We start from the raw sequence: 22,431 nt of genomic DNA, 5'->3' as shown, positions 1-22,431 counted from the left end.
TTAAAAACATTAAAAAGTGTAAGACCTATACTTATCTAAATACCTTGAGACATTAGGAATAAACAAGGCAGAAGAGTCAAAATTCTCCTGCATATTTCACAGGAATAATGCTTCTAATCACAGGAGCAATCTAGGTAGAAGAGAAGTAGGAAAAGACACAGGAGCAGAAGGAAAATGATGAGAAATAATATGGTTCATGCAGAGCTTTCTCTGTTACTTCAAATTCTTAAATATAAAATTTAGAATGTGTGCATGGATTGTTGCAAATAGATTCCTTCGAATAAAATGCAGACAATATGTAGATAAAAGAATTCAAATACCATGGAATGGTAAAGGTTTAAATCTTTTATTTCAACATCTCTAATATCTTAATTATTTCCCACAGTTCATGAACATTGTGGTCATCTCATATATCTCCCATATTTATATTAGAATGTAATGTTTCATCAGTTTCATCCTCCATCAGTGATATCCTTTCATCTCTTTGCTCTATTCTTCTACTGACATTTATTACTCTGGTTTTTATTTGATTCATCAAGGTTTTCAATTACAGCTTTTCCCTAATTTTTAAATTCAGCACTTCAGTTTTTGTGTTGATACTTTTCATCAGTGCTGATGCCTAGTTTATCCTTTTTATTTTTTATGTTTCTTTTTTTACCTTTTCCTCTCTAGTGATTATAAAACTGAAAATGACAAGGTACTGTATAAAGTTAAAATTAGTTAGAGTATAGAAATAGCAAATGAATGTGATAATAATGGAAGGAGATGAGAAAAGGGGAAAGAATAGAGGATATACACAATTAAATAAACAAAAGGAAAAGTAAGAGTAAAGAGGAGAAAACAGTGAGACATTAGGGTCAAAAGATAAAATGGAAAGAGAGGGTTGCAAATAGTACAAAATGGCTAATACACAACCAACCAATTGTAAAAAAAAATATTGCCCAATAATGAAAGAATTATGTAATAATAAGTAAATAACATTTTCTCCACTATATATTTATTCATTTTGCATCCCAATCACTGTCACCCTCCTGGTATTCCCCTAACAGAATCCCTCCCTTCATCCCCCTCCTCTTCTCCTTTGAAAGGATGGGTCACCCCTAGGTATCCCCCCTACACTGATGCATCAAGTCTCTTCAGGATTAGCTGCATCCTCTCCCACTGAGATCAGACAAGGCAGTCCAGTTGGGGAACTGATTCCACAGACAGGCAACAGCCTTAGGGACAGATATTGCCCCAGTTGTTTGGGACCCGCATGGAGAATGAGCTGTACATCTTCTACATATGCGTTCAGAGCCTCAGTCCAGCCATGTATGCTCTTTGGGCGGCGGTTCAGTCTCTGAGAGCCTCTAAGGATCCAGGTTAATTGACTCTGTTGGTCTTCCTGTGGAGTTCCTATCCCCTTTAGGGCCCCAAATCATTCCCCCAACTCTTCTCTAAGAGACCCCAAGCTTTGTCCAATGTTTGTCTCATTATCTCTGCATCTGTTTCAGAAAAAAAAGGAAAGGAAGTCGAAGACTGTTCTAGTAGCTTGAGGTATGAGTAGGAGAAGTCAAGTAGCTCTGGAAGTGTAACCAGAGCCACAACTGCTGGTTAAGCCTTACCAAGATGACAGCCTCCCCAAAGCACTAAGACTTCATGGCAGAGCTGATGGGAAGAAAGTCAGTGGGGGACCTAGCTGGGACTGGTGAATCCCTGGGCAAGAAGCTGGATGAAAGGAACTTCAACAACTTCTGTGGTCCTTGGTCAGTTTCTGGTGCTAAGAAAGATGAAAGACTTCAACTGAGAATGGCTAAAAGACCCATGAGGTGCCAATGCCAAGCAGTCCCAGGACTGCTTTAGATGCCTTTATGAATGGTGTGATGCCTTCTTGTTCACTGAGGACTCCTTCTGCAGCCCCCTGCAGCTCCATGGCAATAGTTATCAGCTTTCATGAATGGATTCTTGGCCCCCTTTCCCCTAATTTCAAGATCTGTTGGATGCCCTTTGGCTCCATTTTGGGGGTGGGGCAGTCACTGTCCTTATAAATACTTTTAGATTAATAAAGTCAGTGACTGTCAAAAGAAATAAATTACAATGAAATTTATTTTCATTGTAAAGCAGGAAAAATCCTGCTTAACATGTAAAGGAGTGGTGAATTACAAGAACTTTAAACAGATAATGTATTGGAACAATTTCTTCAGAATTAAAGATGGGGCCTGGAGAGATGATTTGACAGTTAAGAGCACAGGCCATGCTTTCCAAAAGACTCAGGGCCAATTCTCAGCCCCCATATGCCTCCTTACAGTCATTGTTACTCTATTATCCCATGGTGAACAAATATAAACGCAGGCAAAACACTCATACACTTAACAATTATAAAAACAATGATGATGGGCCATTCTGTTTGTGAGGGTGGGATCAATTGAATTTATAAACTCTTGCATTACAGTCTACATTAGACACGTATCTCCTATCTGTCAATTGTTTTCACTGTAGTTGTTTTCCTTAGTGTACCAGGGGCCTCTACTGGCCACAGTTAATATTTGCAATGTGTATAGTAATTCTTCCTATTGGAGCAATTCTTCCTCCAAATTCCATGACTACAGATGGTACTCCTGTTTTAGCTGAATGATGTCTACATACATTGAACATGAAGTAAGGAACCATAGCAATCAGATGGGTACAGGCAAAGAACCTGTCTTCATACTTTTAACAAATCCTGAGTATAAATTATCCATTTAGAGGGATGCAGCTGTGCGTGCCATGTACATTTCTGGAGCTTCAGAGTCTTTGAGCTCTATAGCAGTGAAAGAAGATAGATAGTTCTAGAGTTTGATCCATTTGTTGGCTTCAGGCTCAGAGCCATCAAACTCCAATTGATCTGTTCATATAAACGAAAAGCTGGCCTACCTCTGCCTAAGACTTCTTAGGTGAATACAACTAGTCATCTATACCCTTTGGCTAATCTGCATTTGTTGCTTTTGCTATGCACAGCTATATCTCTGAGACATTCTTCCCCTGAAGAGTGTGGCATGCCCAATTGAGGCTTCCTCTCTGGACCATTGGTCACCCAAGGGCTGTGGCTTCTTCAACTGTGGATATTTCCTGATTTCAGGCTTCCCGAATTACCTCGATTTTGAACAGTAGGTTCTCTCTCCAGACAATGCCCAGCTGCTGCCCTCGAAGTCATATAATATGGCAGAATGATGCACCTCACCAATGGTGACCTGAGGATTCTGGAGGAATCACTACTCCATGAAAACCCACAGCTGAATTTGAGGATTGATAGGATTGTGTGCCTGTCTCGATGTAGGACTGCCCATCTTTTTCCTGGCTTATCTCTTGGAAGGGCCTTCTGCTTCCCCTCCCTATGGCAGTGAACTGTTCAGCTACACCTGTGTTCACTTTACTTCTCTGCAGCTTTCATCTTTTTTTCCTACTTATTTGCAATAATTCTTCATTTCCTTCATGGAGAGCTGAAGCTATTTTGCTATTTCTCTCTTTTGGGACATAGTATATAATTTTTTGAACTGGTTATTCTTTACCAGTTATAGTCTGCCATCTTATTCAGAAGTTCAAGATGTTTGAAATGTAAGACTAGTTGTGCCAATGCCTTTATTATGCTTTGCTTTTTCTTACCAAGTAAAAACAAACTGTATATTAGGCCAGCATCTTATCAATTACTGCATTTCAACATTTTCAAATGACTTGAATTTAGTATATACTATATAGAACTTGTTAAAATGAGTCAAACTGACCTGACCTGTTCTGTAATCTTATATATATATATATATATATATATATATATATATATATATATATATATATATATAAGATATAATCCCTTTGTAAATTGAACTTCTTTGTAAAGGTGCATGTGATTCACCTTTTTCTTAAATCATGCAATTAAATACAGGTTCATTTTATAAGTCCTGTCTTAATGAAAAGGGATAAACCCATAGGTAATCTGAGTCCTATTTCTAGTGTTTTCTAGAATATAAGAACTGAATTCTTGGATTTTTTTTCATTTGGACAATATGAAAATGAATTATCATTCCCACTAACATATTAATTGATAGCAGGGGAAGGCAGAACAGACACATGTGACAGTGAGAAACTATATGGAGGTTTTAATTTGCTGACAATTATCCACAAAGTAGATTCTCAAGCATATAATCACAAGTTGGCAGTATACAACCATTATTCACAATTAGAAGCTGTTTAAGTTTATTCATTATTTTATCAAGTATAAAAACAGACTAAAATCACAAACAATTTGATACATTGAGAATCTTTATGAGGTGAAGTTATAGGATTTACTCTATAATTTTATTCAACTTGAAAGCTGTGATTTCTTTATTATAAAATCAGTTCTCAACAATATGAACCAACCAGTACCCCCAGAGCTCCCAGGATCTAAACCACCAACCAAAGAGTACCCATGGCTCCAGCTACATATGCAGCAGAGGATGGCCTTTTCAGACATCAAAGGGAGGAGAGGCCCTAAGTCCTGTGAAGGCTTGCTGCCCCAGGATAGGGGAATGCCAGGACAGGAAAGTAGGAGTGGGTGGGTTGGTGACCAGGGGGAGGGTATATGGGTTAGGGATTCTGGGAGGAGGAACCAGGAAAGGGGACAACATTTGAAATGTAAATAAAGCAAATATCTAATAAAAAAGAAAATTTCCACATTATTTCAGTTTCTAATACAATATAGAGTTTGTATTTTACCAGTGTTAGAGTATGCTGACATGTCTGCTCTGGCAGGCATACTGCCAAAACCATTGCTTCCTGAAATCTAAGTATGAAAAAAATCTTAAGCCACTTCACGTTGAGCATTCTAAATATGGGAACAATGCTCATTGTTGTGCCGAAGATGAATTATAGATACCAGTGGCCTAAGAATGGTTGGGAAGAATCTATATAAACTGGTCATTTTGCTTTGTAATAACCTTGTTATTTACTTCCATTCTATTATACAAGTGTTATTCCATATGAATGAAGAGCAAAGATCATTTAATCTGGTCATTTGATGTCTGAACTTTACCACAAAAAACTATCTAACAGATGTTTACATTGTTTCTGCTTTTATACCTCCAGAGATGGGGAGCTCATTCACCTGTGAAGGATTGAGGCTATTTTTAGACTGCTTTAACCTGAATATTAGAAAACTCTTCCTCTAGAGTTGGAGGAATGGAGCATAGAAGCAAAAATACCTAAATTACAGCTTGTCAGTTCAAATTGCAGAAAGTTTACATGATTTTTTTAAGCATGTCCATCATTTACTCCAGGAATGTTATTTTTAGTGTATAACAAATTATCCTTGAAGTCTCACAACTGAAAACAGCTCGTATTTGTTATCTTACAATTTATCTAGGTCAGAAATCTCGATACAGCTTAGGGCCTCTGTTACTGTAACTCTCCCAGGCAGAGACATTTACCTGTCTTTTTGTATTTGTTGGGCTACACACATTTTAGGGCTCAATTTTTGCAAAATTCTGCTTCCAAGTCCATATTGTTGTTATCATGATTCAAGCACTCACACACTGTTTGGATAGACAGCCTTAGATCTCGGCATGTTGTTCAGCAAAGGGCGTCCTCTGCTCTTTGCCAAATAAATCCAAATTGAAATAAATTTCACCTAAGCCTGAGAACTAGAAAGTGATCTAAGAGAGTCTAGTTGAAAAAGGAAGTTGTGATCTTTGGTAGCCTAATCTTAGTTATGGTTCCCTATTACTTTCACCACATTTGTAGAAGCATGTCATTAAGTCTAATCCAAATCCAATCGGATATGATTACACAAAGTGAATACAGAAAGCAGGTTAGTCTACCTACTAACCTTTAATACTTCTTGAAGTTATACCTGGCACATCCTCAAAGGGATAGGTTTTCAATGCCTTGTATTCAACTGTACAAATACTAAGTTACATGTGGTAGCCTGAGATGACACGTGGCAGACATTTTTAGCTTCTAACATAGAATCCGTCCTCTTATTTTTTTATTAGCATGTATTTGATTTTATTCAAGGCAGCAATACATCTAGCTGAGTGTCTTTGCTCTCTCTGATGCTCGGGATGACCATGTGACCAGTTCTTCTCATTAAATGTAAACAAAAATGATAGGCATTTCTGAGAATGCTTTACTTTTCTGCCATAATTGTGGCTTTTATGGTTAGAGTTGAAACAGCCCTACTTTAAACATGTGGGTAATGTTACTGCATCTGACCCTACTATGACTTATTCTATGACTTATTTTAGCAACAGCAAAATGAGAAGACTCCATATAGTTGGCTTTCTTGGGTGTTGCTGCTGAAAATATGGCTGCTAGGTAGTCTTTGACACAAGCAGATAGGTCTTCCATTTTATTTTATTTTTATTAATATCTTTGTGTGATATATAAAATAATGAGTTTCATTATGACCTTTCCATCCTCTAAATAGTCCTCTTTCTACTTTCATGTCATATATAAACATACATACATTCATATATAGATTCATAACTGAGAGAAAACCTGCATGTAGTTTATCTTTCCTGTCCATAGCTGTTATTCCTCTTGTTCCTTTCTCTCTTTAACCTTCTTTATACTCCCACTTAGTTTTCCTTCTACTTTAATATTACACACGAACACACACATATGTATATATGTAAAACATATTATCTTCCTGATTCTGGGCCATTTCACTTAACATGATGATCTATTTTCTGTCAAATGACATAATTTCATTCTTATTTATGGCTGAATAAAACTCCATTGAGTGTATATACCTTATTTTCAGTCTATTATATTGATGTACATATGGACTGATTTCATATACATGTATAAGCAAGCATCTCAGTGGTGTGCTGACTTAGATTCCTTTAAATATATACCCAGGAGTATTATGGTTGGATTATAATGTATTTCTATTTCTAGATTTCTTGACAAATCCATATAGTGATTTCCACTGTAACTGTATCATATAGAATCTATTCTGGACTAGCCATGATTATCTATTCACACTCTTGATAAATAAGCAAAGGATTAATAAGAAGTCATGTTATGTCCTGTAATCCAAGATTTGGGGGGGTGGGTGAAGAATGAGGATTGTGTTTTTTGAGGAGGCTAGCTTGTCTTAACAAAAACAGAAAGAACCATTACAAAACAGAATCATAGGCTGTGACTGGGTTCATGTTCAAAATGGCTGCAGTCCTGAAAGCTACCACTCCCCAATGGGCTCTGCTACACTAGCCTCAAGATGTGTTTCATGTTCAATGACAGGTACAAGTTACAGATGTTGTGGCAGCTATTGATGCGGCTGGTGGAGGCCTAGGAGACACTGTTTTACCTATCACAAATAAATTAATCTAGGAGATGACATCAAACCTGAACAATACTGACTTGTAGATGGCAGCTGAAGAAGAGACACTTCTGTTACACTATGTGAAGGCTCATGTGGACACGACCAGCCACCGCTGTCTAAAATCTGTGGGCATTATTCAGTTGGTGCCACTTTCTGTTATTTCGGAGACAATACTGTCTGATTATTCTGAGAAATGAATTTGGCCAGCTTGCAAGAGCGATCTTGAGGCTTGCATACTTTGTTAAGGAATGCACTAATCTGTCCACCGTAGGTTTCACATATTTTCACCCTACTCAGCTGACCACCATTAGGAAACAATGTTGCCTTTGGATTCAAGATCTCTGTGTGGATCTCCAGAACTTGAGGTGTATCTGTGATGAGCTGCACTTCAGGGGAATGAAAGACACCACTGGCACTCAGACCCACGTCTAGTAGTTATTTGAGGGAGATCACCAGAAGGTGGAGCAGCTGGACAAATTGGTGACAGAAAAGGCAAGATGTAAGAGTGCTTTCATCATCATAGGACAGATCTATACATAAAAGTGAACATGGAAGTGCTGTCTGTGCTGGTTATCTTAGTGGCATCAGTACACAAGATTTGCATTGACATAAGCCTCCTGGCGAACCTGAAGGAGATAGAGAAGCCATTTGTGAAACAGTAGAGTTGCTGGACTGCAATGTCATACCCCATGTGCTCTGATCTTTTCTGCATCTTGACTGTTCACCTGATGGCTCCTATCTTGGACCCACTACAGCTTCTGTGTGATGGTTTGAACACACACTGGGTAATAGCACAACCCACAGTTCTGTTTGGAGGAAGCATTTCTCACTGAAGATGCTATACTAAATACCATACAGTATATTTCTGATGGATTAACAATATACTTCAAAAAAGTAAGTAAAAGGTGCAATCAGCAAGAACTGCCTTTTTGGCCACAAAGAACAATATCACAGCTATGGTCAAAGCTGAGGGCAGCTGACTGGACTGTCATAAGAAGAGTACTTTCCCAGCAGACAGCTACTATGGTTAAGCAGTACGGAGCCTCACAGAGCACATTTAGGCAGATGCCTTCTTCAACTTCATTCACTCAGTCAGAGCATTTGTCAGACCCCTCTTCTTTCACTTGTGGAGTAAATGCACACTGAAAGGAGCCTGTTATGGTTGTCTTTGGAGGGTCCTTGCCAGAGCCTTACACATACAGAGGCAGTCTGAGGGGTTGGACCTACAGGTTGAGAACCACTGCTGTAGGGCATTTTTTAAATTGGTGATTGGAGACTGAGTGTGGGGTCTCCAATGGAGGAGTTGGAGGATGGGAGGATGGTCTAAAGGAGCTGAAGGGGTTTACAGCCCCATGGGAAGAACAATGTTGTCGGCCATCCAGAAGCCCCAAGACTCCCAGGGACTGAACCATCAACCAAGGAGTACACATGGTTCCAGCCAAAAATGTGGCAGAGGAAGGCCTTGTTAGGCATCAGTGGGAGGAGTGGTCCTTGGTCAGGTGAAGGCTCAATAGATGCCCCAGCGTGGGGAAATCGAGGGGGGAGGTGGCAGTGGGTCGGGTGGAGGGGCATATACTTGGAGGTAGGGGGTGGGAGGAGGGGTTGGGGATTTTGGGGGAGGGGAAAACTGGGAAAGGTTTTAGTATTTGAAATGTAAATGAAGATTACATTCAATAAAAGAAATATAGCTGTATTACTGAGCCCTGAGTTTTCCCTCAGCATTTACTTAACACCACTGTGAGTGTCCAGTAGAAGAGGTATTGGAGAGTACCTGTGCTGGCTAATTTTATGTCTACTTGACATAATTCAGAGTTACAAAGCAGAGGAAGTCAGAATTGAGTAAAGTGCCTCCATAAAACATAGCTGTAGGCAAGCCTATATGGCAGTGGTCCTCAACCTTCCTAATGCTGTGACCCTTTAATGTAGTTTCTCATGTTGTGATAATCCCCAATCATAAAATTATTTCATTGCTATTTCATAATTATAAATCTGTTGTTATAAATCTTAATGTAAATACTTGGTATGCAGAATATCTGAAATGCAACCCCAAAGGGGTTGGACCTACAGGTTGAGAACCACTGCTGTAGGGCATTTTTTAAATTGGTGATTGATGTGCCAGTGCCCAGTTCATTGTGGGTGATAGTCCTGGATTCTATAAAAAAGCAAGCCAGCAAGCAGCACTCCCTCTATGGCCTCTGTATCAGCTCCTGCCCCCAGATTCCTGCCATGTTTGAGTTCCTATATTCACTACCTTCAATAGGCTATGTTGTGGAAATGTAATTCAAATACCAACCTCCCACCCCAACTTGCTTTGGTCATGGTGTTTCACCACAGCAATAGAAACCTTAACTTAGACAGTACCAGTCCCCAGTTTGTTGATCCTTTCAGTCTGACCTGGTTCTCTATGACTTAGAGGCCATCCATTCCAGGCCATGTTATAAAAACCAGTTAACCTGTAAATCCCTCTTGCCCAAACACAGATAACTTCTGGGAATATTGAGTGCTGTGGTTCATAGGAAATAACAAGTCACATGTTTTCACTCCCCTAAACAAGTTTGTTCACACAGGACATGCCATGCAATCTTCTGGAGTAAACAGCTGTGTTTGAAAGGAAAACAGCAAACTTTTTAATTTTTTTTTCTCTTTTTTTTTTTCACAGAAGTTTCTGTAGTATAATTCTCTGAGGGATCCTGATCTGGTGATATGGGAGGCCTGACAAGGCTCACCAATCCTTCATCAAGGGCAAAAGGAGACATCCGATGGCCTACTGATTATTTCTGGTAAACTGGGGGTTTAGCCAGAGCCACCAATTTTTTCTGACCTCCTTTAGGGTCTTGAGGACACTCTGTGACACTTGAAGCTGAAGAAAAAAAAACTTGAAGAGGCCCAGCATCTTGGCATCCATTATTAGGTTGCAATGCCTAGGCTACACAACAGAGCTGAGGAGTCATACAGTCATCTCAAGATACTGGGGACCAATCCAAGAGTTTGGTTCCCTATGTTTGGGTTTGCAGGGAGGCTATTGAAAAGAAAAGACCATCCAGAGACTGCCCCACGTGGGGATCCATCCCATATACAGTTACAAAACTCAGACACTATTGTGGATGCCAACAAGTACTTGCTGACAGGAGCCTGATACGGCTGTCTCCTGAGAGGCTCTGCGAGTGCCTGACAAATACAGAGGTGGATACTCGCAGCCAATCATTGGACTGAGCAGAGGGTCCCCAATGGAGGCTCTAAAGAAAGGACCCAAGGATCTGAAGAGGTTTGCAGCCCTGTAGGAAGAACAACAGTATGAAGGAACCAGTACCCCCAGAGCTCCCAGGGACTAAACCACCAACCAAAGAGTACACATGGAGGGACCCATGGCTCCAGCTACATAGGCAGCAGAGGATGGCCTTGTTGGACATCAAAGGGAGGAGAGGCCCTTGGTCCTGAGAAGGCTGAATGCCCCAATAGAGGGGAATACCAGGACAGGGAAGCAGGAGTGGGTGGGTTGGTGAGCCTGGGGAGGGGGAATGGGTTAGGGATTTTGGAAGGAGGAACAAGGAAAGGGGACAACATTTGAAATGTAAATAAAGAATATATCTAATAAAAATAATGGTAGATTATGAAATATAACAGGTCTTGTTCTGTTCTGGCTATATTTACACATGTAATAAAAGAGTAAAAAAAAATTTTTTTACTAAAGCAGTTTTCTATTTGTTAAGAGGATTTCTCTTGTTCAGACTGTCAGACCTCTAAAGGACTTTTATTGGTTGATGTCATTATCTTATATTTTCTGTTGTCATTTTGGCTCTGTGTCTTATCTTGTTCCTATGCCTGTCTTTCTGACTCAGGGATACTGGATACACAAGACAGATAAGCTGGAGTACAGCTCCAAAGGTCACTCTGAAACAGCCAAACTTTTGGATCATAGGATTCAGTAGTAGTGGGTAGCCATTCTGTGCATAGCAGGAGCAAGTCCCCTGTGCAGAAGCCCGGGGTCTTAGTGCAGAAGCTTAGGGTTTTAGTGCAGAAGCTGTTGGTGACCCTTTTTGGCTGGTCCCACTGCAGTACTACCATGGGGCTGGAGTTTCCATGTCAGGACAACCTCCTGACACAAAAAGGTTCCCTTTCTCCTAGGATGTAGACTGCTGGGTATCGGATTCATCAACTGCAGCTACCAAGACCCCCCAAACCGCAAATATAACCCTGAAGAATGTAGGGAAAGTTTTGTCTGTCTTGTATGTATGCATGGGTCTGTGTTTTCTGATGTGTCTGTAAGTTTTGTTGCAAACAAGGAGCCAAGATAGAATTGTGTCAGTCTCAGTTGAATGTATGAATGTATGGTGGCCAGCCCCCATGTTCTGATCTTTTTTGAATGAGTCTTCTTTGAAAGAGTGAGCTTACCATGTTCTCTGTTTCTTGTTTCTAAGTTTACTCTTTCTCATGTCATAAACTGCTTGAGCTCAGAATGTATCTTGAAGCTTTCTGGCCTCTGGATCTAATGTTAGAGGGACTCAAATGTCTTTTGGGTGTGGATAATATTAAAGTTGTTCTATGCCGTTCTACTTTATTGAAAAGCTGGCTCTGGAATAGGATTATGACTCTCCCTAATATGTTCAGATGAGGGACTATATCAGGAAAAAAAGAGCAAAGCAGAACAGCTCAAGAGATTATTAGCTTCATTTAATTGCATAAGACTATTATATGAACTTTCTGTATCTCAAGATTTGTAAGTTTATTGGATATGGTTAAAAATCTGTAACAGAAGAGTTAAAATTTATAACACAGAGTTGACGATTGCAAATCTATACATAGGTAATCTTAAAGGAACCATGTGGCATGATTCCATTTTGGGATATAGGCAACCAGGTGGATATCAGCCATCTTTGTTAGGGTTGAAAAAGAAGAGTGTCATGTGACTTCACTGCCATCTTGATTAAAAGGAACCACAAGGTGTGGGACAACAAAAGAGACAACAACACATCTCAGAGATACTTTGGATTAAGACAGGGTTTTGTATGATAATTCCTGTCCTGTCCTCAAAACAAGGTTTATGAAATGCAGATTAGGATCCTGGGCCAGAAAATTCAGGGTTAGTGGCAGGGTATGCCAAGTAGGAACTGAGGAATGCTGGGAGAACCTGGAGGCCAGGTCTGCTTTGATATGTAAAATATGCACCTTAGTCCCTTGTCCTAGGTCTGAAACAAAACACTTAGTATGAAAGAGGCTCCAGATCCTAGCAGTGACCTCCCAAGGTCTCCAAGAAGATGGTTTGGGCAAGAAGATGATTCCACCTGAATTGTGGTAAAACTAACCCACTGGAAAACTCTGACTGCCCTAAAGCCTTTACTGCCATGAGGACCCAGCTGAAACTGTGGACAAGCAGGACACTAGAGAGTTGATTGTTTTACTTTGCCTAAAAAAAGTAAGGTCAGTTCCCAATGTTCCTCCTCCATAGAAAAAAGGACTCTCATCTTCTGGGCCTAGTGGCCAAAGACTGATGCTGCCCTGGTACCTCTGCCTGGAAAACCACACTGTGGAGACCACAGACACTGGGATGACCTTCTAGAAAATGAACCTACATTCACCTACAATCAACTGATTTGGGAGGCAAATTTGACCCATTAATTCCTTGCATGTCAACATCATTCAAATGTAATTTTGTAAATGTCTGTTGCCATTCCTTTGGTTTCTGGGTACACAGAACAAAACCCTTGAAAAGTAGAGCTACTATATATCCCAGAGCATGCTAGTCATGTCTCCATTGTAACACAGCTCACATTGTATTTTCATTGTTTATTTACTGGCCCAACTCCAACTAGCCCATGAATATTATGAAAAGAGCAACTGTTCTTATTTCTCCAGGTCTCTATCTTCCAGAATAGCATTCAAAACAAGGAACATACTTATGTCAAATATTAGGTAAACTGACATAATTTCTTGTATTTATTCTACATACAAGAAAACCAAATCATTCAAATCATTTCCCAGAAAACAAATCTGAATTATAAGATGGCAAAGCTGTTTTAATAAATATTTGTATAGAATTCAGTAGAACTAGTGTAATAAGTATGTCTAATTTGAGATACAGTTCAGATTTAAAAGTAGAAAATCATTTTGTGTAACTCAAAAGTCATTTTATGTGACTTGAAATAATATAATTCCTAAATTTAGCTGTGATTAAGAGCTCAGAAGCAAGTCCCTGGCAGCTCAGATAGGAACCTAGTTTAGGACAGGCCTTGATATGCTAATGAACAAACCCCAAGGTAGTATTAATATGATGGTGAACCAACCCCAGGCTGTGAACTTTGATAGAGTCAAGCTACTGCACAATGAAATAATACAAAAGTTGGAACATTGGGGATGGTCTCTGGGATTGCACTGCAATCCTTCCAAGATCATATTCCAAATGCCTAATAAATACAATCATTTCCCAAAATTTATAAATATAATAAATACATAAAAACCTAGGAGAGTGTATAGTAATTTGTATGTAATTCAGTAGTGCTAATATGATAGTTATGTCTAATTATACAGAGTTATAGAAAGCTACTGAGACGAAGTGTGTCTCAGGGGTGTCCCTGCATGGAGGCTGAGAGAGGCCATTGTGTGAAGCTGTGAAGGCAAAGCCTGGATTGCCTTAGAGACCCCAAGATGTTGGAGATGCCAGAGCTGTGGGATACCTGCCAACAAAACCTCCTAACAAAGAATAGAACCAGCCCAAGAGAAAGCGTGTTGCAGTCAACAAAGCTGAAAGGAGTTGGAGATCTGAAAAGTACTTTGGCATCAGACATGGAGATGCAGAGTTTGGAGTTTGCCCAACTGGTTTTCAGTCTTGTTTTGGTCTAGTATTTCCTCATTGTGCTCCCTTTCCTCCAGTTTGGAATGGTAATGTATATCATGTGCCATCATATGTTGGATGTTTATGTGATTTACTTTTCAGTTTGATTTTACAGGGGATTACATTTAAGAGAGTCCATGAATCTCAGAAGAGACATCTAACTTTGGACTTTTAAAGTGTTGAGACTGTTATAGACTATTGGGACTTGTGAAATTGGACTGAATGTATTTTGCAATATGATATGAATACAAACAAGCCTATGGGCTGAGGGAGTAGAATGTGGTGGCCTAAATGGAAATGGCCACCATAGACTCATAGGGAGTGGCATTATTGGAGGTGTGGCCTTATTGAAATAGGTATGCCTTGTCAGAGGAAGTATGACACTGAGGGGGTGGGCTTTGATGTTTCAGAAGCTCAAGCCAGGCCTAGTGGCTCACTGTCTCTGCTCCTCGCTGATTCAGATGTAGCATTCTCAGCTACCTCTCCTGCACCATGTCTGCTTGCATGCCACCATGCTTCCTATCCTGACAATAATGGACTAAATCTCTGAACTCTAAGTCAGGCCCAATTAAATATTTTCCTTTATAAGGGTTGCTTTGTTCATGGTCTCTCTTCACAGCAATAAAATCCTAACTAACACAGTTGGTCTCATCTCTGTGCAGTTGTTACAGATTTCTAGTATACAGTTTGGGACAGCTCTTATGTCTTACTGCCACAGAGGTACTACTATATTTTTGTGGGTTTAAAAAAAATCTTTTCTGTGATTGTTGTCTGACTACTCCCTCTACCAAAATATAAATTTCATGAGATTAGTGATCATATAGCAGTGAGAAAATATAGTTGCTAAAAACACACTGGCTTTTGGAGCCAGATTCTAAATTCAAATTCATTTTCTACCATTGAATAGCTATGTGAAACTTGGGTGCTGATTAGCTTTTCTGTTGCTCAGTTTTCTTTTCCTGAACATAATAGCAGTGTTCATGTCATTGCACTGGCTAGTTTTATGTTAACTTGACAGAAGCTAGACTCATTAGAGAGGATCAAGCCTCAATTGAGAAAATACCTCTATAAGATCCAGATACAGAGAATTTCTAAATTAGTGAATGATGAAGGACGGCTCAATCCATTGTGAATGATGCCAGTCTTGGGTTGGTGGTCCTAGGTTCTTTAAAAAAGCAAGCTGAGCAAGCCATGGGTAGGAAGCCAATGAATAGCACCCCTTTATGTCCTCTGCATCATTTCCTGACTCCAGCTTCTTGCCCTGTTTGAGTTCTTGCCTTGGCTTCCTTCAATGATAAACAGTGATATGGAAGCAGAAGGTAAGAAAGTCCTTTCCTCCCCAGCTTGCATTTTGGTCATGGTGTTTCATCACAGCAATAGTAACCCTGGCTAAGACAGTACTAGAGTAATAAAGTTAGGATTAAACTAGCAATGTACTATATTCTCAAACCTAGGAGAGTGTCTATCACATTATAATTTCCCAGTAGTGTTTGTTGGCTGAATGTATTAGTAAATCCTTAATGTATCCTGCTCCTTTCCTCCCATTATTATAATTTTCTATTTTTCTCTTCTTTTAGTAAGACTTTCCCTGATTATTATTATTACTATTTGCTTACTTCTCTGAACTAAGTTGATTTTCTCTAATAAATGTTCTTAGAAACTTTTTTATTCGATATAATTTTTTATTTACATTTCAAATGATTTCCCCTTTTCTAGCCCCCCACTCCCCGAAAGTCCCATAAGCCCCCTTCTCTTCCCCTGTCCTCCCACCCACCCCCTCCCACTTCCCCATTCTGGTTTTGCCAAATACTGCTTCACTGAGTCTTTTCAGAACGAGGGGCCACTCCTCCTTTCTTCTTGTACCTCATCTGATGTGTGGATTATGTTTTGGGTATTCCAGTTTTCTAGGTTAATATCCACTTATTAGTGAGTGCATACCATGATTCACCTTTTGAGTCTGGGTTACCTCACTTAGTATGATGTTCTCTAGCTCCATCCATTTGCCTAAGAATTTCATGAATTCATTGTTTCTAATGGCTGAATAGTACTCCATTGTGTAGATATACCACATTTTTTGCATCCACTCTTCTGTTGAGGGATACCTGGGTTCTTTCCAGCATCTGGCAATTATAAATAGGGCTGCTATGAACATAGTAGAGCATGTATCCTTATTACATGGTGGGGAATCCTCTGGGTATATGCCCAGGAGTGGTATAGCAGGATCTTCTGGAAGTGAGGTGCCCAGTTTTCGGAGGAACCGCCAGACTGATTTCCAGAGTGGTTGTACCAATTTGCAACCCCACCAGCAGTGGAGGAGTTCTTAGAAACTTTTATTTCTGCTTCCAAGTTGTATTTGCTCAATACTGCACCACCATGGTAATGTGTTGTCTTCATAGTGCTTGGTTTCTGACATTAAGTCAAAGCTTTGTGAAAGCAGAGTTTTATGTTTGTTGTATATACTATGGGAGATTCACTGCCAATGATGGTTCTTAATGCACAATATTCATACAATAAATATTTTGACTGTGTATACTGAAGGCTTTTGTCTCATTTTTCTTTTACAAATGCAGATTAAAAAACATGAAATCTCTTAGAATTCTAGGGAGTCACACCGCTTTTCAAATGCTAATGCTAATTCAGAGTCAGGGCTATTATTTCTTCTCTACTGCCTTTTTTTTTTTTTTTTTTTTTTTGGTCACTGTTCAAGTATAGAGCAGAACTGTGCATTCAAAGATCCTGGTTTGTACTTATGATTCATTCCATGAAAGCATACATAAATCAACCATAGATTGGCTTCTCTCTCATTAATTTCTTATATTTTAATTGTATTTATTCTAGCACACCGTCTTCCTTACACATTTCAATTACGATAATATTGTCCCTTATAGAGGTAAGATTTTTCTATTTATAAGGCCTCAAATTAATCAGTACTTACAACATATGGTAGAATTCATTGATAGCATATTTCTAAACATTGTTTCATTCACTACATACTTATGATAATTTAACAACTGAACATACACTGTGTAGAAATATATTAAATTGGCTGCAGGTGACTTACTTATTGCTTCAGAAAGAGCAAAGGGGTATTCATTTTTTCCTTTCTTCTTTCTTCCTTTCATTGCTAGCCTGGTTCTTTAGGCATGATAGAAAGACAGGGACAATTATGGTGTCAAAGGTACGGATAAGAGCTCTCTATTGTAAAGCCTCTCATAGCAAAATGTCAAGAATTCACACATAATTAATATTTGTTGTAAAGGTTGCCAACAGAGAAAAATTCCTTTTATAAAAGGAATAATTTTTTTATAAAAGGAAAATTCCTTTTATAAAAGGAATAAATATGTCAAGTGGGAATGTTAAAATTGCAGTATTTAAAGCTTAAGTGGATATAGCCATTTTCATTTCTTATCTGCAATAATGAAAATTTCTAGAAATGTACCAAAACCCCCTTTACAGTAAAAGACATGTGCAGTTTCTTGTGAAACTCTTGAGGCCCATAATTTTTCTTGTAAGATTATATTCTTATTTTAGTTACAATGTCTATTTTTAAATAAAATACCATTGCTAAAAACAATTTGGAGAAGAAAAGATTTATTTCATCTTAACAACTTGTAGTCAAGAAGTCAGGGAAGGAAACCAAGAAACTATAGTAGAGGCCATGAAGAAGTGCATCTTACTGACTTGTTCCTCATGGCTGCTCAGCCTGTTTTCTTATATCATCCAAGATCACCTTCTTATGGATAGTACCACCGCCTGTGGTCCAACACACATCAATCTTAATCAAGAAAATGCACTACAGGCTTCTTCACAGGCTGATCTATTGAGAGCATTTTCTCAACTGAGGTTCCCTCTTCAAAAATAAATCCAACTTGTGTCAAATTAGCATAAAATTGGCCAGCACAAATCCCACTCAAGGCATCTCTGGAGTCTACTCTATAACCTTACTCATCAAAAAGAAAGAATATGTCTCTCTCCTCTCAAACTGCCATCCCATAAACACGGATCGGATATTGCAGTTGGTCGAGCCAAGTCGGCAGTTTGTGAAGGACTCAATTCAGCTGGTTAAAAGATGAACCAAACCCGACAGAAAAGAATTCCAGAAGATCACCATGGCCACAGCGATAGGATGTGTTATCATAGGATTCATTGGTTTCTTCATGGAACTGATCCACATCCCTATTAATACATTTATTGTGGGTGCTGAGTCCTTTCTCATCCTGGGAGGAATGAACCCATGAGGGGGTGACGAGCTCATGAAGTAAAACGTTGCCGGGATGCTTTGTGGTTATTGTTTCTTTCCTCCTTCCTATGAGGTTTTCTATTTCTAAATTAAAATAGTTTCAAAATTAAAAAAAAAAAGCAAGAATGTTTTGACCTGTAATTTGATAGTTATCAAAAACTCATATGTGGGAAGACACTTAAGTCTGATTTTCTTTACAAAGTCCTCAGTGATGCTCTCAAATGTGCTTTACTCTTTCCCTAGTTGTCTCTCTTTTTATTAATTGCACTTTAAAATCTTGAGTGGCAATTCCTAAAGGATAGGGAATTTCTCAAGCTGCTGATAACACAGCTGAATTGCGTCTTCTGCTATATTGCTTCTGACATCTTTAGGGTGATTCATTCAAAAACCCTGAGAAGCATTCTTGGTAATTTTCTTGACTGCCTTATTAAATGCTCAGTCTCACAATTTTGCCTTATACTTTTTTCATATCTCTAAACTTTTGTTTTCTTACCTGAAAATTATGACTCACTTAATTGGCACCAAAAGTAGTCTACTTGATAGATTTTTCCATATACCAATTCTGGGTCAGATGTCTGTGGAAGACAGCACTATAGTGCCTGATCTCTTGATTCCCTACCAGACCTCCCCCAGTATTTTTTTTTTAAAATTTCACAATGGCTTTCTTTTTTTGGCATTTTGTTTGTTTGGTTGGTTTGGTATTTGTTATCAGATTCATAGAGATCTACCTGCCTCTGCCTCTTGAGTGCTAGGACTTAAGGCCTGCACCACCACTGTCCAGCTAATCTCATAAAGTTTTAAGGAAGTTCATACTTTTTCTTGAGCTGTAGCAGTATTTATTATAAGGTGCATGCATTGGCTATGGATTATACATGAATGGTAGAATATCTCAGCTTTAAATACATGACAAGCCATTTGATGTTTAGTCTAGAAAACATGTAGCATGTAGTGATGTCTACCTTTTCCATGTTGGAAACTGAAAACTGCAATGACTATTCAAAGTCTATACTCTAACTCTTTTTTTTGTTTGTTTGTTTTTTTTGAGACAGGGTTTCTTTGTGTAGCCCTGGCTGTCCTGGAACTCACTCTGTAGACCAGGCTGGCCTCGAACACAGAAATCTGCCTGCCTCTGCCTCCCAAGTGCTGGGATTACAGGCGTGCACTACCATGCCCGGCTCTACTCTAACTCTTTTAATTCTTTTCTTTTTTTAAATATATAAGCAAACAAAAGAACTATTGTTTAGCCTGTCTCTATAATTTACATATAAACGTAAAAATGTTGCCCTAGAATGACATTGAGGAAAAAAAAATTTCATTTCTAAGTGTATCTCCCCACTGCTATTTAGCTCTTAAAATTGGAAAGGATATTATCTTAAATGTAGATAACTAGTTTTAGCTTTTGATCTTTTTTCTTTTGCTAGCTTTCTTACATCTCAAAGATATAAACTTTCCACATTGCGTTTTAACTAAGACTACACGCTCTGATTTAATGTAATTTAATGTAATTGGGGCACATGTATTCATAATTATTGTTGCCAAGCATCACTTTATATACAAACCAACATGGGATAAAACAAAAACCTGTGACCACTTTAAGTTTAACATTTTTATTCTTTGTGCACCATAATTACTATTGTAGCATTTCTCACTGAAAATATGTCTGTGAGCATATGTGTGAGTACTTCTGTAATAATTTTTGACTACATTAAGAAATTAAGAAAATTAAGAAAAACTATTGCCTCTTCTGTTGTTTCCTCTTTTCTTGTTTTAAAGGATGTACATAGCTAAAACATAGGAGCTTAACAGTTTACTATAGAATTTATGACCAAAGAATATTTGGTTACATAAGTACTTTATCTCACTTATAACTGAATGTTTATCAAATAGCAATACAACAAAAACTTAAAACAAAAACATATTAATTTGTAAATATATTGGATTTACCTATATATTTTACAACCTAGTAAATCTATACAACATTCTAATATCAAGTACTTTTAAAACTTCTTAACATTGGTGGATTTCTGAGTTCGAGGCCAGCCTGGTCTACAGAGTGAGTTCTAGGATAGCCAGGGCTACACAGAGAAACCCTGTCTCAATAAAATAAAAATAAAATAAAATAAAATAAAAATAAAATAAAGGGCAGCAGCGGCGGCGGCTGCAGCGGCAGTGGCAGCTGGTCCAGCAGAAGGGCTATCAGCAGTAGAACCAAGGTGAGAGGGTCCAGGCAGACCTTGCGCCCGCTACCACTGACCATCGCTGGTCAGCCGGGCTGCAAGCGGTGGCAGATTTACAGCACCTTTCACCCCACAGAAGCTACATCAGAAATCTGCCTCCCTCCAGTCAGTAACGAGAGACTCTCCGCCATCTTGGCTCTCGGGTGCCAGAGAAATCAGACAGACTGAGGTACGCAAATATAACCCAAGGCCAACATCGCGGGGGTCTAAGCCCGACGGGCATTGACCTGTACCCAGGCCCAGGGCTGTTCGGGGGGCTATCGGTGTGCAAACCAGGCCAGGAGGTTGTTTGCCCATCCCAGGACGCGCACTGCCATTTTGACTACGGGATGCCAGAGAGTTCTAGCAGGCAAAGTCAGCTAAGAGTCATAGCCCGAGGCTAACATGGGGGGGGGTGGTCCTAAGCTGGACAGGCTTTGGACTGACCCCAGGCCCTGGGCTGCTTGGTGGGCCATCTGTGTGCCAACCCAGCCAGGAAGTTGTTAGCCCAGCATACTCTCCCGGCACTTTCAGGGAGCGCACGCACTCCGCCATCCTGGCCACCTGACTGAACCAATTAACACTCATAGCCAAGGGGAACTTTGCTTAGGCCTTAGCCTGCCAGGCTTTTACCTAGACTCGGGGCCTCAGCAGCTAGGCTAGCCTTGTGTGCACCAACCTGGTTGGGAGATAGGCTGCCCAGCAGAGTGACCAGCACTCGGAAAAGGTCCGGCAGCATAGACCATCAGCACTCATTGAAGGAGCAAACGGGCACCTACTGGTTCACACAGACAACCTGGGGCAAGGCACACTAGTGCTGCAAGGGCACCCTAGAGGAGGGCAGTGCATTAGCAATCTGTAACAGGGGAAACCCAGCCATCCAGTGTTACAGAAATAGCCCTATAGCCTCACTGGAGGCACAAATACCAGCCAGAGACAAGACCAACTAACGCCAGAAATAACAAGATGGCAAAGGGCAAACACAGGAACGCTACTAACAGAAATCTAGGTAATATGGCAGTGTCTGAACCAAACTCTGGAACATCAGCAAGTCCTGATTACACAAACACACCAGAAAAACAAGAATTGGATTTAAAATCACTATTCATGATGCTGCTAGAAGAACACAAAAAGGACATAAATGAATCTCTTAAAGAAATACAGGGGAACATGAATAAGCTAGAACCTGTAAAATGGAAACACAACAATCACTTAAAGAAATTCAGGAGAATAAAGCTCAAGAGATAGAAGCCAGTGAAGAAGAAATGCAAAAAAAAACAAAAACAAAAACAAAAACAAAAACAAAAACAAAAACAAAAACAAAACAAAACAAAACAAAACAACAACAACAAAAAAACCCTCAAAGAAATGCAGGAGAAAGTGAGTCAAAAGCAGAAGTCATGAAAGAGGAAACACAAAAAAATTTCTTAAAGAATTACAGGAAAATACAAACAAGCAAGTGAAGGAGCTAAGCAAAACAATCCAGGATCTAAAATCAAAAGTAGAAACAACTAAGAAATCACAAAGGGAGACAACTTTGGAGATAGAAAACCTTGAGAAGAAATCAGAGGCCATAGATGCAAATATCAACAACAGAATACAAGAGATGGAAGAAAGAATCTCAGATGCTGAAGATACCATAGAAACCATTGACCAACAGTCAAAGAAAATGCAAAATGCAAAAAGCTTGTATCCCAGAACATCCAGGAAATCCAGGACACAATGAGAAGACCAAACCTAAGGATTATAGGTATAGATGAGAGTGAAGATTTACAACTGAAAGGACCAGCAAATATCTTCAACAAAATTATGGAAGAAAACTTTCCCA

The 22,431-nt window shown here is 39.3% G+C and overlaps 3 pseudogenes; all 3 read left to right on the top strand.

Moving 5' to 3' along the window:
* Window positions 1-1,608: 1,608 nt before the first annotated feature.
* On the top strand, window positions 1,609-1,936 carry LOC127674493 (barrier-to-autointegration factor-like; annotated as a pseudogene).
* Window positions 1,937-5,770: 3,834 nt separating this feature from the next.
* Window positions 5,771-8,298, top strand: LOC127674492 (adenylosuccinate lyase-like; annotated as a pseudogene).
* An 8,992-nt stretch (window positions 8,299-17,290) lies between these two features.
* On the top strand, window positions 17,291-18,385 carry LOC127674491 (protein transport protein Sec61 subunit gamma-like; annotated as a pseudogene).
* The last annotated feature ends 4,046 nt before the right edge of the window (window positions 18,386-22,431 follow it).

Source organism: Apodemus sylvaticus, chromosome X, assembly GCF_947179515.1.
Source record: "Apodemus sylvaticus chromosome X, mApoSyl1.1, whole genome shotgun sequence".
In the NCBI taxonomy this organism is placed as follows: Eukaryota; Metazoa; Chordata; class Mammalia; order Rodentia; family Muridae; genus Apodemus; species Apodemus sylvaticus.
Note: the sequence above shows the minus strand (reverse complement) of the source record. Positions and strands in the feature narration are given on the sequence as shown.